The following is a 15,329-nucleotide window of genomic DNA, read 5'->3' on the forward strand; positions in this document are numbered from 1 at the left end:
GCTCTATTAGCATTAAATAGGGATATTTATATTTGGATCACAACAAGTGGCCTCTTTGGGAAGTCTTCAACCTGCCAAAGGTTGGCCACAGCTTTCTACACCCCACTTCCAATGTCTGAAGTGTTTGCCCCCTAAAAGGTTACCTTGTCGGTACCTGGCCAAATCTCCTCTCTGCCACCTAGCTGTATCGAGTCTTGTGGATTCTGTGATGCCACCTCTCCTCAAGGAGGGCCTTTCTCAGAACTTCCTAATTTTCAAGAAGCCCCGCATTGGGACTGAAGCTCCCCGTTGGTTGGACCCTGATGTTCCAGGCTTACCTCTCCACACAAGCAATGGTCCATGGCCAGAAAATCTACCAGCTCCTCTGAGGGAATGCTCACCTGCTTTGTGGCAAGGCTCAGGTGTGGAGCTCTGAGGAAAAGACATCAACACTAACCATGTCTGGAAATTCTGCTGGAAATTCTTTACCAGTCTTTGGTTCCACAAAAGAGACTCAGATCCTGGTTAGTGGTCTCCTTGTGGGACTTCTTGGTGGGACTTCCTGGCCTAGAACATGGCGGGCACCTAATCCTGGAGACATCAACTCTGAATCAGCCATCCTGAAGGGTCTTAGGATGGGACAGTTGCCCACTCTGTGCCCAGTCTTTGGAAGTTTCTGTGCTCTCCTCCTGATTATCACCAAGTTGAGAAATGAAATGTTAATAGTCTCCCCCAGAATCACAGCCAGAGACTTCTTCCTTCATTCCAATATGGGGGTGGACCTGGAGAAAAGAGCCATGTCAATCGGTACACCAATTATGCTGCAGCCGACAAAATCCAGTGGGCCTTAACAGCTCTTTCTGCTGATGGCGCAGGCATTTAAGTGTCCTCGTTTTTTTAATTATTGCTGTTCTTTGAGCTAAATGGCTGGTAAGTACCTTAGAGCAAAATTGTGCAGGAGTGTTTTCTTTACTCTTGCTGGTGTTGTAGAAAAGCTCCTGGCTGCATTTATTTTCAAAAACTGCTTAGGCTTGTTATTGTTTTTTTGTTCCTGGATGCTGAATAGAAATGAAATTTCACTCCTTCGTCCGGCTCAAAATCCCTCAGTTGTGCCAATGTCTTGCAGAGAATACGAAAAAGAATGGCATGTCATGAATTGCACGCTCAATTTCACAAAACACGATTTAATACTCTCTCTCACACACACATACACACACGCATGCACACACACAAAGTCACTCTAGCATAACCTCTGAGAACTATGCAGGAAACCAATATGGGCCTGCACTAATAGAAAACAAGCATGCAATGCTAAATATATAAATATATGGGATGATATGGATGATGCATAAGAACACGAGGCAATCTGTAATTCCTTAGCAAGCCTGAAAGAGGGAAGGTGTAAATCCTAGCAAAGAAAATTATCCTTCTCCTTCCTCTTTCCATCCTTTGAGGCCCAACAAGATTTTGTTCAGGTACTGACAGAGTTTCCAGAGAAGGATATTGAGCCTGGGGCAGCCCCAAGTCAAGAGAACATCACAGAATCCATCTTCCAACCCAACTTCCTATAAATACAATTCAGGACCAAGGCTCCAGGGGTGATTTGAAAGGTTATGTAGGTTTTCTGTGGGTTGTCTCTCCTCCCTCCATCTCTTCTGGAAGAAAGGCGAACAGAGCAACTCTTGGCTACACCATTGGATTGGCTCAGTTCATGAGAGGTCTTACAACTTCGGAGTTCAACTTTGTGCACTCTAGAATTAGGATTAAACACAGATTCTCATCTGCCCTAGTGACCTGATGGCATCTCAGTTGGTCCAGGTGTATGCCTCCTCAACCGCTGGCATGATTAGACTTTTGATAACAACCAGACAGTGAATGATCTGCTACAATCTTTTGTAGACAGATTAAGTCTTCCAAGAAGGGGTCAGTTCCACGCTGGTAATTGTAAACCACAAAAGAGTAGTAGCAAAGGATCAAAAACCTGGAACTGACAAGGGCCTGCTATGGAATTTCTTTCCATATTTCAGTTAATTAATCATAGATCTCTATCCTTGGGGATTTTCAGGAACAGGACAAATTGATTTTCATATTTTTTAAATATTTCAACCTTCTGCTCCATTCCTCTGGAGACATTCATCCTAGAAGAAATTAACTAGGCTGAATTGCTGGGTGGGGGGAACCAGGGGCTCAGGTTTGAAGAAACGGGCCTCCAGATATATGAATTTTCACCTCTGTTTTTAAAAAAAATCTCACTCACATGGAAGAAGGAATATTGGAGCAAATTCACCCGGCATCTTATATCCTTTGGGCATCTTTTGGTCCTGCTTTGTCAATCTTTTTTTCAGCTTATTCTGGATCTCACCTGGTCAGTCTTATTGTTATCTCAACATCCCGGTCTGCCTTAGCAAATGTCTACTGTGCTAAGTAAAACAGGTTGTTTCCTGAGCTATCTTTTGTCCAGTGAGAACGATCATAAGCAAAAGCCCCAATTAACCTGACAAACTCAAGAACCCGTTAGAAGCACCTCGTACCTTTCCCTCCTTCCTTCTTGTGCTGAGCTGCACACCTACCGCCGGCAAATTCTGCAGTGCGCTATAATTGTCCTGACCAATGGACTGTGCAAGACACAATGAAGTCAACAGTTTAAAACCAGGATACAGAATTGCTCGTTCTGTTGCAAAGATTGTAGAAAGAAAATTCTTCCCCGGTTCTTAACTGTGTCAATTTTCTGTTAAATTCATCCCCTTCTGCTAGCCTTAAGTGCAAGGAAACATTAGCATTCAGATGCAGATCTGCCTTTGACCTCCGAAGATAGTTGAAAGGAAAGCATTTATTCGTATAAAATGACTTTTAAAATGAAGAAGGGGAAAGACCATCAAACCGTGGATATTTGCTTGTTTGGGTTTTATTTATTTCTAAAGCCCAGATCCATAAATCATAGTTAGGTTCCTTGTGCAGGGACCATGCTAATCTTCTCTGTATTGTTCCAATTTTAGTCCGTGTGTTAATATAAATGAAGTTCCTTTGCAGTGAATTAGTCATCACTGGAGCTTTGAGTTGTGTGCAATCATTACATGTTTTTAAAAGAACTAAAAGCAGAGATTGAAAATAAGTGGGCCTCTCTCCAAGTGGAAGATTATAAATAGGAGGGGGCGTCGTCCAAGGCTGGACCCTTTTCAGCTGTCTCATACATGATCATCTAGGATAAGCATCGGAGACTGAATAGCCCGTTAGAAAACTTCATATAATACATGCATGTCAGGAATTGAATTTTAATTAGGAGTAATGAGAAAGCAACATAAAGTGGTATTTTTTTTCCCCTCAATATAATCAGTTGGATGTCTGTTCACTCTTAATCTCAACCGATAGTTAAAAGTTCCATTCCATTTACGCAACCCCTGGGGTGGCTGAGACATTTGCAAAAGCTAAGCATTCTTTCGTTTTAAAAAGGTTTCTTCTCTTCAGCCCCTAAACACTGCCGACCTTTGAGATGCAGCCTGTCCGAAAGTTCTCAGAGAACAAGACCTGCCTCTTTATGTACGGATGATTTTTGCCCGCCCCAAATCTATTGTTCTTCATTTCCCTCCTTTGGACCCCTTCCCTTAGGTTCTCTGCAAGACCCTGCAGGGACCCTGTCCCTTTGATAGCAGTGGGCCAGCCAAGAATTCCTCCAAAAGGGGTGGGAGATGCACCTTAGTCCAAGACGAAAGAATGTCCTTGGCCTCCCATCTCCAGGGCCTTGGTGGACAGACGCGGTCTCTCTGCTGGGCCAGCCTGAAGCCTGGTGCTAGACCTGGCCCAAAAGATGGAGAGAAAGAGAAGGACCAATCCCTGGACCACGGCAAGGTCCCTGGCTGGCCCTGCAGCCCTGGGCAGCTGGGCAGGCAGTCTGCTCCCCAGACCACAGGCCTGCAGCCCCAGAAACAAAAACAGAAGGGGGGGCACCTGTGACGGGAGGAGCTGCCAGCTCATCTGAATGGCATGATAGAAACCCATCTGACATTGCCAGGAGCAGCTGAACTCAGCCTTCAGATTTGCTTCTGATAACTTCAGAGTAGAGTTGAAATGACTGAGGGGAGGGATTTGGGGGGGAGGGGAGAGAAATAGGAGCAAACCTTTTAGCATGGTGTTAATAATGCAAGTGCTCCAACACAGGACCATCCTGGGGATGGGGGGCTGCTTGTGTAAAGAGCAGAAAGTCCATTTTCCCTCCTTCCTCAAGGAATCGGCCACTTCCTGAGACTCTCTCCCTCCAATCCACCTTTTTAAGAAAGCAGTGGCCTTCTTCTGCTCCAGCTGCTGCTTCTTCTGGCCCCACCCTTGGCAACACCATCGGCATAAACCGATAGTGGCACACATCGGCTGACACTCGATTCCCTGCTTGCACTGCCCTCAGTTGATGCTGGGCTGTCTGTTCTGGGCATCCGTAGTGTTTGCAGGACTCTTGGCCTCTGATCTGATCTGATCTGATCTGATCTGATCTGATGGAGGTTGGCATCTCTTCCCTTCTTTCCATCTGGAAAAGCTGATGTGGCAGCTGAATGAGCAGAACAATGCTGCTGCTTCATATTTCAGAAAGTGGAGTACAAAAATCCTGAAGAATTGGACTTCCTGGCACCAACCACCTGCCTCAGGTCTGAGGGAGAAAACCTCTGTGGGAAAAGGAGAGAGATGAGATCCACAGTGCAGAATCTCCCCTCAGACTCTTTGGAGAATCTATTTCCAAAACAGGCACCAGGCTGTGAGCGTTTCCAGGGGATCCCAACCTAGAATCCAGTTGTTGGCTTCCCACATGGCCAAGCCAACATGGTCTTGGAGAAAGATGCAAGCTGCATCATAACTAGAGAAGACCTTTGGCAATTAACTGGCAGTTTTGAAGAGTTCCCTTTTGGCTCTTCGAGGATGCTTATAACATCCCGTGAAGCATTTGGGCAGATGGACAGTCTTTTAAAAATGAAAGAAGGGAAGGAAGTGGGAGTCTTTTGAAAGCCTTGCCTTCCATCACTTGTCAGAGTGTTTCCCCAGGTGTCACAGTCCCAAGTGAAAAGAGGCAGACACACAGAGAAATGTCAAGCTTGTGTCACATCTAGCTGGGGCAACAATGTTCAAGAGCTGTCTTCTCTGTGGTCTCCATCCACCTGTCAGGATGGTGCTCAGGTGGGCTGCTAGTTTAGGCTTCCTCTGTCCATGAAATGTGGATCTGGCTTCTGGTTTTAAGAGCTACTCAGCTCAAACCCTCATGAAGCTTCACACAACCCTGTGTCTTTAACTACGTGGCAGCACCTGAACATCAGGCAAATTCCACATTCGAGTGAGGTTATCACGACACATCCGATGTCATTGTGTCTCCAATCAGAGGCCCACCTCTAGCCAACACCTTTCTGTGAGCCGTAGTTTCAAAATACTCAACATCTTGCAGGAAAGGTGGCATAGATTTGCTGGTATTTTCTTCTAAGGCCACTAGTCCAGTGGTCTTAGAAGCTATTTGGCTGAAGTGACTACCACTGGCCAGTTAAGGCGACAGGTGTGGTCCTTACCAGGAGGGCCTGAAGGAGACCCACTTTCAGAGGCCCCTTGCTTCTTTGGCCCCAAACTGCAGGGGCAAATGGGGATATGCTGGTGGAAGATCCAGCCCCCCCATGGGGAATTTCCCTTCCTCCTGAATGGAATCTGTATTTGCATGGATTATGTAGAGCAAGAGAGATCTTGACAGATGTTTGCAAAATTACTTGCAAACATTACTTGCTCCCTGCAGGGAAAACATCCCTTTGTTTGTTCTGCTGATGGTTGAATGACCAGAGTTCAATGCTGCACCAGGGTTTGTTTGTCCCCAGTCATACTTTTTCACCTGTCCTTTTCCAAACAAAATGTCTCCTCTCTTGACTCCTTTATGCCCCAGCTTTTTCTTCTCTTGCCAGTCCTTGCATTCTGACTTCCCCTCAGAGCTGCTTTCTTCAGTTTTCCAATAAACTGCCTTCTTTCCCGATTCTCTTTCTCTCTCCCTTCCTCCCTCTTTCCCGCTGCAAGAATTGGGAAGTGAGCAGCTGCATCTGAGACACTTCCAGCCCATCAGTTCATTTGAATATTGAAAGGCCTCTGACTTAAATAGCTGCTTACACAGAGTTTAGTGATTACTTATAAACTTAATGCATGTTTGACATTTTCTTGTAAATTGTGGCTTATTTAAAATGTAGCCTTGATGGAAAGTTCATTCCTGTTAAAACGTTCTGCGTGTTTTGTCTTGTTAAAATGCTGCATTTTAAGTAGAGCACAAATGCATGTGAAGTTCAAAGAATGATCCCATTTTACAATAAAGGAGGTAATTTCCATAAAAGTGGGTGGAGGGACGTCTCCATCCAGGGGCCAGGGATAAAATGGAAATCAATAAAACGACCAGATTTCAGGGTAAGGGCATGGAGAAACAAGGAGAAAAAAACCTGAAGTAACAAAGAAGGTGTGAATGGATCTTGTTAATGAAACATTATAGGCCTTTAAAGTGACCTTGTTGGATCGGTTCCAAAGATCTCCTACATTCCAAAAGGACAATGGACCTGGAGCTACAGGGCATCTCATTCCAAGGAGAACTGATGTCTCCTCTTCCTTCCACAATGAAAAAGCCAACCTTCTCCCTTTTTTGGTCCTTGGCAAAGAATCACCTCTCACACCTTGTGATAGAATCAACCAGGGACCTTGAGGGACAGAATTCAAAGTCCTTCAGGAAAGCTACCTGCAGGCCAAGCTTATGGCAGACTTCACCTAGCTTGGTCTGCTTGTTAAGATGTCTTAGTCAGAAAGAGATCGCTTGGAAGTGTCCATGGTGCTGAAGAACCAAGTCAGATCTGGCCTTCAAGGAAGCCACATTCTCCAGGACTAGAATTTTCACAATTAATGAGTTTACAGGTTTAACCCAACCAGGTGATGGTTTTGCTTCAGGGGAGTCTCTGCAGTTGTCAGGTGGCAGCCCCTGGCAAACTAGGCTTGGAAACTATGGTGGGTCAAGCAGGTTAATTCAGGGCTGAAGTTATGCAAGGAATCATGACAGCAATTCTTCTGTATTATTCAGTAGTAGACTGCTGTAGTTGTGGAAGCTCCATTACCTCAAACCCAGCTCCAGTGAAGCTTTCAAGAAGCTCAGAAATTAATTCCCATCTCTTCCTCCCCTCTCCTGAAACTATCTTGGGGGTTCTTCCCCCATAATACCCTACTTTTTCTGGAGGTGGGATGCCTCTCCCCTAAAGTTGCTTGGGGACAGGTACAATGGCATAAAAAAAATTTCTTCTACAGTAGCCCAATTTCCAACTCAGTATTTTCTTATGGTTAAGTCTCCCACTTGATGAAAGGAATGGTTCTTCCTCCTTGCTTGACACTCTTCGTTCATGACTGAACTTTGGTTATTCTGAACTATTGTTTTAAAGGCCTATTTATTTTATTTTTCTCCCAGTACAAGATCTCCATTATACTTGAACAAATCTTTCAGCTTATGTTGTCTTCCACCAGCTCACAACAAATTTCCACCATCTATTCTCCTCCTTGTCATAAATCCATTCTTCACATGTTTATAATGCTGTCACTCATTCCAACGGGCCTCCTTAAGAGCCAGCACAAATTATTTGCTTCTCCAGCATTGCAATTGCTGCCTATTCTGCAGAATTCCTTCTCCGGCAGGAGTGCAGGCCCCTGGCACAAGCAATGGAGCTTTTGAGGATTGCACAAGTGGCCCAATCCTAGCCGATCTCCTACAGGAGGGAGATCCTTGAAGAAGCTTCATCAGACTAGCTCCTTCCCCCCATTTGAGTCACATGGGGTCAAACTATTCTCCAAAGCACCAAAGGGCAGGACAAGAAACAAAAGAGCGAAACTAATCAAGGCGAGAAGCAACCTGGAATTAAGGAGAAACTTCCTGACAGTGAGGACAATCTGGTGGGACAGCTTGCCACCAGAAGTTGTGGGTGCGCTATTACTGGAGGTGTTAAGAAGAGACTGGACAGTCACTTGTCTGGAATGGCATAGGGTCTCCTGCTTGAGCAGGGGGCTGGACTTGAAGACCCCCAAGGTCCCTTCCAACTTTATTCTGTGATATTTCTTCCATTCCAAAGGCCTTTCATTTACTGGTTGCAAGGCTGATGTTTGTTTTTCTTTGGACATATAAGAAGACCCCAAATTGATGGAATTCAGGCCTTTCAGCAATCTGCCCCAGCACCCCTTTGCTTTAGCCAGAACAGCAGTACTGGAAAATAGAAACCCATCTTGCAAGAAATGTAAGAAAGCAAAACTTTTCCAGGACCAAACTTCTCATTTTTCACTCCAAAAGCAAAGACTGGCATGGGAAGCCTTTGGGGCCGGAGTCCTTCAGGTGAGTCTCTTTCTATTTTGCACCACAACGATCTCAGCTCAGAAGGGTCAAGAAGCCCAAGATGTCAGCCACAACAGGAGATGGAAGCCCTGCCCCTTTTTGCATATGTAGAAAAGGGGTGGAGCTTTGATCACCTAGTTGCAACCATTATCCTGGCCTTCTGTGGTTGATCTACGGTTGACCTTGCCCAAATTGTCATAACCCTACCCCTCCGTCCTCTTTGGGGACCCAACAAAGGACCATCCTCCTTCCTTCTGAGATTCAATTTCTGGGTAGGGCTTCCTCTCTATCCTAAAAAGCCCCCAATGCGGCTGCTCTCCTTTTTGCAGACAGCTTTTCAGAAGCAGGGGAGGGGTTGTCCTTTCCCATTTCTTTCCCAGGTGCAAAAGAGGTGAGCCGGAAAAGGGGTTGCATAAGAATGGGCAGATTTATTCAAAGAGGCCATTAAATGCAAGCATTAATCTGGGCCACCGTTGAATGGCTGTGCAACTGACTCTTGAGGGAGGAGGGAGAGAACAGGCCGTTCTCCAGTGAGCTGCTGGTTGCTAAAGGACAAATGCCAGAGGGGAGAGACAGCGCATAGCCATGCTCCTACTGTGATCAGCACCATCTTGGTCTCGGAGAATTGCAAAGGAGCATGGCAAGGGATGCTTCCCAAGCTTCTGGTCTGGCCCGCCAGTATCCTTTCTTTTCTGCTCCCTATTAAGATCCACCCTGAACCTCGGCTACCTCCTCCCTTCTGCAGATCAGGAAAAAAAGTCCTTCTGTGTCAGAGAGACATCCAGTTGTCACGTCAGGCTACCTTACAATCTGCAACTGTTTGCTGGCTGGGGAATTCTGGGAGTTGAAGCCCACCCATCTTAAAGCTGCCAAGGTTGGAGCCCCTTGCTTTAGCACTTTCTAGACAAAAGAAGTTCTCGGAGTCGAATGCGGTTAACGTTAAGGAACTAAAACCGCTGCATTTTTATTTTTGTTTGGAGTGAAGATTTGCAGCATCCCTTGATAATTTTTTTTATTTATTTAAACGATTTTCCAATTGCAGTTCAATTTGCACTTTAAGAGATGCTAAAATGTCTGTTAAAGAAAATAAGCAAGCAAAACACGACCACAGAACGATGGAGCGATTGCATACTTCCTTGAGGCCTTTGTAGATATTCTGGAGGTTTAGCTATAAAAATGTCTCTACCAGAATAGGCTGAAGCAACATTTCCACTAAATGTTTCAGGGGAGGGGAAACCCCCTAAAATGCCTTTTCCATTTTTATAACATATTGTGACAATATTTATGCAAATTGCTTCTGATCACCAGTCAATCAAACGGTATTCATAGAACACAAAGTCATCACAATGAGTGCAAGAGAGGTTTGGTCCTGCCGGCATTGGCAGAGGGCCTGGAAGAGAGAATGGCATCCCTCCTTTTTGTGTGTCACTGTGCCCAGAACTGATCTCCTTGGTGGACACAACTCCAGAAGATGCATAGGTGCCGTGAGACTGGCCGACATTTCTCAACATTGGGCTCTCCTGGAGCTGTTGCTGGCTTTGATAAAGTTTCAAAAGAGAGGAAGAGGGCAATTAAGTGATATTTTGGTTGAAATGTTTAAAAAATGTCAGGCTGGCAGCACTTCTGGCCAGGGTCCAGACTCTTTAAAATTAATTGTGCAGCAAAGTCAAAATGGTGAGAAGGAAGATGGCATTTGGGGATCGGAATTAAACAGCTGATGAGAAAAATGTGAATCTGCCCAGAGCCCTTTGTTGTTAACCTTCCCTTATCAAAATTGTGCCATTGCAAAGGGCCTCTCCAGCCTTCACAGGTCCTGCCAACACTTAATGGAACAAATGAGGATTACCAGCTGAATATGCTACTCGGCGCTGGGCCCGTTCTGCCAGAGCAAGATTTGAGACATCCCGTTGATTACTGATGGCTCCCTTGGTGGGAAATGTGGGCCATCCCAACAAGATTTCTCCCCCTCTGCTGGGGGATGAGGGGTCTTAGCTCTTTTGGACCCAAAGCCACCCATAACACGCACCTGGTGGCTTTTCCATCTGTGATTCAACTTGAAATCTTGGCAGCTCACAGGCTCCTTGGAACATCTCAAGAAGCATTTGAGAGATCACACGTGTAGCATGTTTCAACCATATCTTTAAGAATGAGCCCTGTTGAATTCACTCCGCTTAATAAATCATATACTCTGGTTTCTGGACCGCAAGGGTTGAATTCACACATAATGTGAAGCCAAACCCAAACCCAGAAATCTTAGTGCAGTGCATGAATCGAACTACTGTATCAACCACCCTTATCACTTGTCTCCTTGGGAGTATCTGCAGGGTGTGAGGAGGAGGTGGTAGCATGCGCACTGCGGTATGATTCCATGTTCAGTTGCATAAAGCATGTCAGTCTCGCTGTGAGATGTGTGAGGGCAAATGTGAAGGCATTGTGGCTTGTCCCAGAGGCCCTCCCTTCTAGGAAGGCTTCCTAATTGCTTCCCACCAAAGGCTGGATGAGAAGTTCAGGGTTCCTTGAATGTTTGAGTTTATTCATGCAAAGGAGCTATGCTATATTTCAGGGCTGTCAAACTCGATTTCATTGAGGGCCGCATCAGGGTTGAGTTTGACCTGGGGGGGGGGGCTGGAGTGGGCGTTGCCAGGGTAGGCATGGCCAGCTAGATGTCACTCATGTCAGGGGGGGCTCCTGAGCTCCATTTTTTGGCTGCCATGGCCTCCTGTAACCCTCGGCCAGGGAAAACGCACCTGGGGAGGACCACATGCGGCCCTCCCAAGCTCCATTTTCGCTGACAGAGGCACTGTGGGCCAGTCCTTCGCTGTTTCGAGGGCGGCCCTGCAGGCCAAATCTAAGCACCCCGCGGGCCAGATCCACCCCCTGGGCCTCGAGTTTGACACCCCTGCTATATTTGAACTCTGCCCTCTTTCGAAAAGAGACTTTGGGTTTCATTCCCTATTTATTTATTGCAAGGCAGCCCTCATCTTTTCTGGCTGAAAACATCCCAAGGTGAGTCCCACCTGACTTGTCTCCCCTTCATGAGAACATCCAAGGCCACCAGCTGATTCCTTGGCTAAGTGGGACTTGAATCTCAGCCGAAACATCCATCTCTTCGTCAGTGAATTGGCTTAATTTATTTTCCCTATAAGATGAGAAGACACTTTCATCCCCAACTCCAGGAAACATTTTTTAGTCTAATCACATATTTTTACTCTGTCCAATGTCAAATAACCTTCAAGGCCGGCTCCCTCCTCCCTCAAATGTGAATTGGCAAAACTAACCTAAAGGAGGCCAGCAGCTGGTGTAAAAATTGACTGTTCCCCCTAAAAGCCTTTTGATGTCCTCCTGCAATCTCAGTCACCTTCTCCATGACTTCGTCCTGCAGAGGGTCTCCTTCTACAAGGCAGCAGCTGGGGTTTTCTTCTCAGGCCTGCTTAGCACTCAGGGACTTTCAGACCCACAAGGCAACCAACCTACCGACGCACCTGGATTCATCACCCCCTGAGCCTCACTCATGGACCTTCCACCACTGGTCCTTTGAGCAGAACTTCAGCTCCTTCTCCTCACTAAAGGGTGGGCCGGGCACAAACCCAGTGGGGGGAAGGGAGGGCCTTTGGGACTGCAGCCAACCAAAAACAGTCATTTCGCCATCTCATATGAATGGCAATAATTCAGCCTTACTACAAATTGTAGCCCAGTTACCAGGAAAAGCATTTGCAAGCAATTACTGGACAAATAAAAATAAACCCAGGAAAGATGCTACATACGGTATTAAAATTCAGTGCCTTTCAAATCAAGATTGCCTGTAATGTCTCCGCAGCAAGCCCAATAAATAAAAAAGTCAGTAAATAAACAAATAAATAAAAACGATGTGCTTTTTTTTCTTAAAACATAACATTTCACAGCCAGCCTGCCATTACGCCGCATCCTTTCCATCAAATGTAGAGGGACATTGGGATCTCTACTTGGCTGTGCACCGCCCTGAGTCCACTAGGAGAAGGGCGGTATACAAATTTAAATAAAAGAAATAAAAGAAATAAATCTAGGTGGAAAAAGCAGCAGATGCCACTCCGCTCTGAGGAGGGACCTGGTGCTTGGTGGGCAAGAAGGAGCTTTGGAAGAACCTCTGGCTCCTGGTTGAGTAGCCACCTCAGCCGGTGGTGAAATGTAAAATTTGTTACTACCGGTTCTGTGGGCGTGGCTTGGGGGTGGGGGTGGTAATGTGACTGGGTGGGCGTGGCCAACTTTTTTTTTAACTTTTAAAAGCATTTTTTTACAATCTATTTGGTTGAGTAGGTTGTAAAAAAATGCTTTAAAAAGTAAAAACAAAAGGCTCTGATGATCACAGCTGTGGCACACGAACGTCAGAGCCTCCTTTTTTAACCTTTTAAAAGCAGGAAGTAACGACACCCAGGCGGGTGGGCGGAGCCTCGTGCCACCATCGCTTCCGGTTCTCCAAACCACCTGCCACAATCGCTACCGGATCGCCTGATCCAGTCCCAACCGGGAGCATTTCACCCCTGATCTGAGCCCACCACCCTTTCAGCTGGTGGAGCTGGAAGCGGCAGTCATCAACCATCACAAACGGGTGGCTGCACAGCAGTCCTAGAATTATGGGTGGAACATCTGGAGAAACCTTGTGCGGTCAGAGCTCTTTCCCCATGGAAGCATCTGGAGATCTATCAGTGGGGGAGGGGGAGGGAGAAAGGATTGGTGGGATAGCCAAGGGCCTGGTCAGGATCCAGCCAGCCCCTCAGGGACTTGGGGGGCCTGACAGAAGAGAACACGGTTTGCTCTGATAATGGCCATGGAGGCATCTCAGTTCTGCCCTTCATAAAATACCACCTGGGCACTTACACGCCAGCTTTCCTGCGGTGGATCCAAACTGCATCTGGGCCACCAGGCAAATGAATTTGTATCGGATGAAAAGTCGAAAGAGAATTAATGGGGAGAGTAAACCGAAGTGAGCCAGTAAAACATGGGGGAAGGCGGCCACTTTTCCATCCTGGTTTAAGAAACTGGCTTAAATCATCCAATGGGTCCCGTGTCATCTTCCCTCACTTGCTCATTCCTAAAAATCACATTGCCCAAGGTCTTCATCTGTCTCCTCTTCATCTCCCAGCTCTTTCAAGCCTTTATAACGAATGGCTGACTTTGCTTCTTATTAAGCATGCATTTGCAGGTGTTAAGTGCTTCTGGGGAGCAGGACGCAGAGAGGGAAGGAACAGGGAAACAAGGGAAGCTTCTCCAGGCTTTTGAGATGCTGACCCTTTGCCTTGAGATGGTCGGCAGTTGAGGTCAAGAGCAACCTGGGCCACCTTGCTAGAGCTCTTCTCCTGGGCAGGAGAGTCACTTGCGGTGCAAAACATCTAGAGTCGTATTCTCAACCTTGGCCATTGGAGATGGGTGGACTTCAACTTCCAGAATTCTGCTGGCTGGGGAATTCTGGCATTGAAGTCCACCTATCTTCCCATGCCCAAGATGGAGAACACTGCTCTACAAGGCCCCTCTCACAGGACCATGGGATGAGTGTCAGCTTTGGAAGCCATGTTAAAACCAGAAGCTTCCACTCTGCCAACTTCTTGCGCTTGGGAAGGTAGGAGGGGGGATTCAGGAGAGTGATTGTAGTTAGACATAATAGCATTCTTCCCTTGGGTCAAGGTCAGGGGGTCTCTGCATCTGGAGGAGGAGTGGTTGCAGTGATGGCTCAAGCTGGGACGGACGATGATTGGGCCATGTGATGGACTGATGGGTGCAGGGGTGGCTTTGGGGTTTTGATTTACTGAGGGAAAACCCGGAACTCTCAGATTCGGGTTTTCCCAGATGTGCCAGTATATCTACTCTAATAAATGAAACTTTGAGAAGTGCTTGCCTTGGAGTTTTTAATTGGAGTTGGGGCTTTCTGGAATGCTGACAATGAGAACTTCGGTGTCCAGATCCTTCTTCACCCAGGTAGTCCTCCTTTCTCTGCTGAACCTCTTCCTAAACCAGTTGTCACTCCCATTCCTGAGTAGGGTATCCTGCCCTTGAAGATTGCTTCTCATGGAGCTAGTCTGAACTTTAGAACAGGCTAATTCCTCATGGAAGTGTCTGCTTCTCCTCATCCAATTTCCGGAGCAGCCAACAGAACTTTCTATCTAGCAAATTAGTGTAATTTTCAGAGCCATGAAATTGACAGATGACATGGAAGGGGAGGTACAGGGTGGAGAAAGGAATCAAATGTCGAAGGAACTAACTGGCAAATGACACGGTAGCTGCTTCATTTGATGTCCTTTCACTGTTGGAGATTTTCAAGGGTGGCAACCTTGACCGGAATCTCCTTTTGGAGGGAGATGGGGGGAAGAGAGACAGAGACAGAGACAGAGAGAGGGGGGGGGAGGGAGGGAGAGAAGCTTTCCAGAGATTTGCAGCTGCAGAATCACAATTCAACAGCCCAGAAAATCTATGCATCACCAAGGCTTGTGTTGTGAATGTTTTATGGTCCAGCATCTCTCTTCCTCTTTTATAATACTGGAATTTCCCACAGATTCACGGTTGGTGAAAACCAGCCTTCCAGCCACTGAGCCATGCCATCTGCTCTGAACCTCTGCCCTCCTTCCTTCCTTGCTTGTAGGACGGAATATAACACCACACAAAGTTTGTCTGTATGCACAAGGCCCGTAAACCATGTTTGAGCCATGCCTTGAACAAGGGAGGTTATTCCTACAAAGGGGAGGGTTTTGGCTAGATGCTCTCTCGTGGCTTCTTCCCCTTGGGCTGCAGGCAAGAGTTTTCCCCTCTCGCTGCCCTGGGGTCTTTTAACCGCCTTACCTCTGAACTCAGCTGCATTTCCCCCTTCGCTCTTAGAAAGGCGCCTTGTCAAAGGGAAACGTGTTTTCTCTCCCTTTCCCCTCAGTGCCCTGAGCAGGCTGGATTTATTCATGCAAAGTGTTTTCCTTTCTTCCCTTCCCTGTTCAGCAAGTGGGCCTGTTGTTGGCGTCTCTCTGCTTTGGTCGTATTC

General features: G+C 46.6%; 1 pseudogene; it reads right to left on the bottom strand.

The window, feature by feature from the left end:
• Positions 1 to 2,896: 2,896 nt before the first annotated feature.
• On the bottom strand, positions 2,897 to 2,996 carry LOC139325535 (U6 spliceosomal RNA; annotated as a pseudogene).
• Positions 2,997 to 15,329: the final 12,333 nt, after the last annotated feature.

The sequence above is a fragment of the Pituophis catenifer genome, unplaced genomic scaffold, assembly GCF_029215685.1.
Source record: "Pituophis catenifer annectens isolate HBS135680 unplaced genomic scaffold, rPitCat1.0.hap2 SCAF_16, whole genome shotgun sequence".
Classification (NCBI taxonomy): domain Eukaryota; kingdom Metazoa; phylum Chordata; class Lepidosauria; order Squamata; family Colubridae; genus Pituophis; species Pituophis catenifer.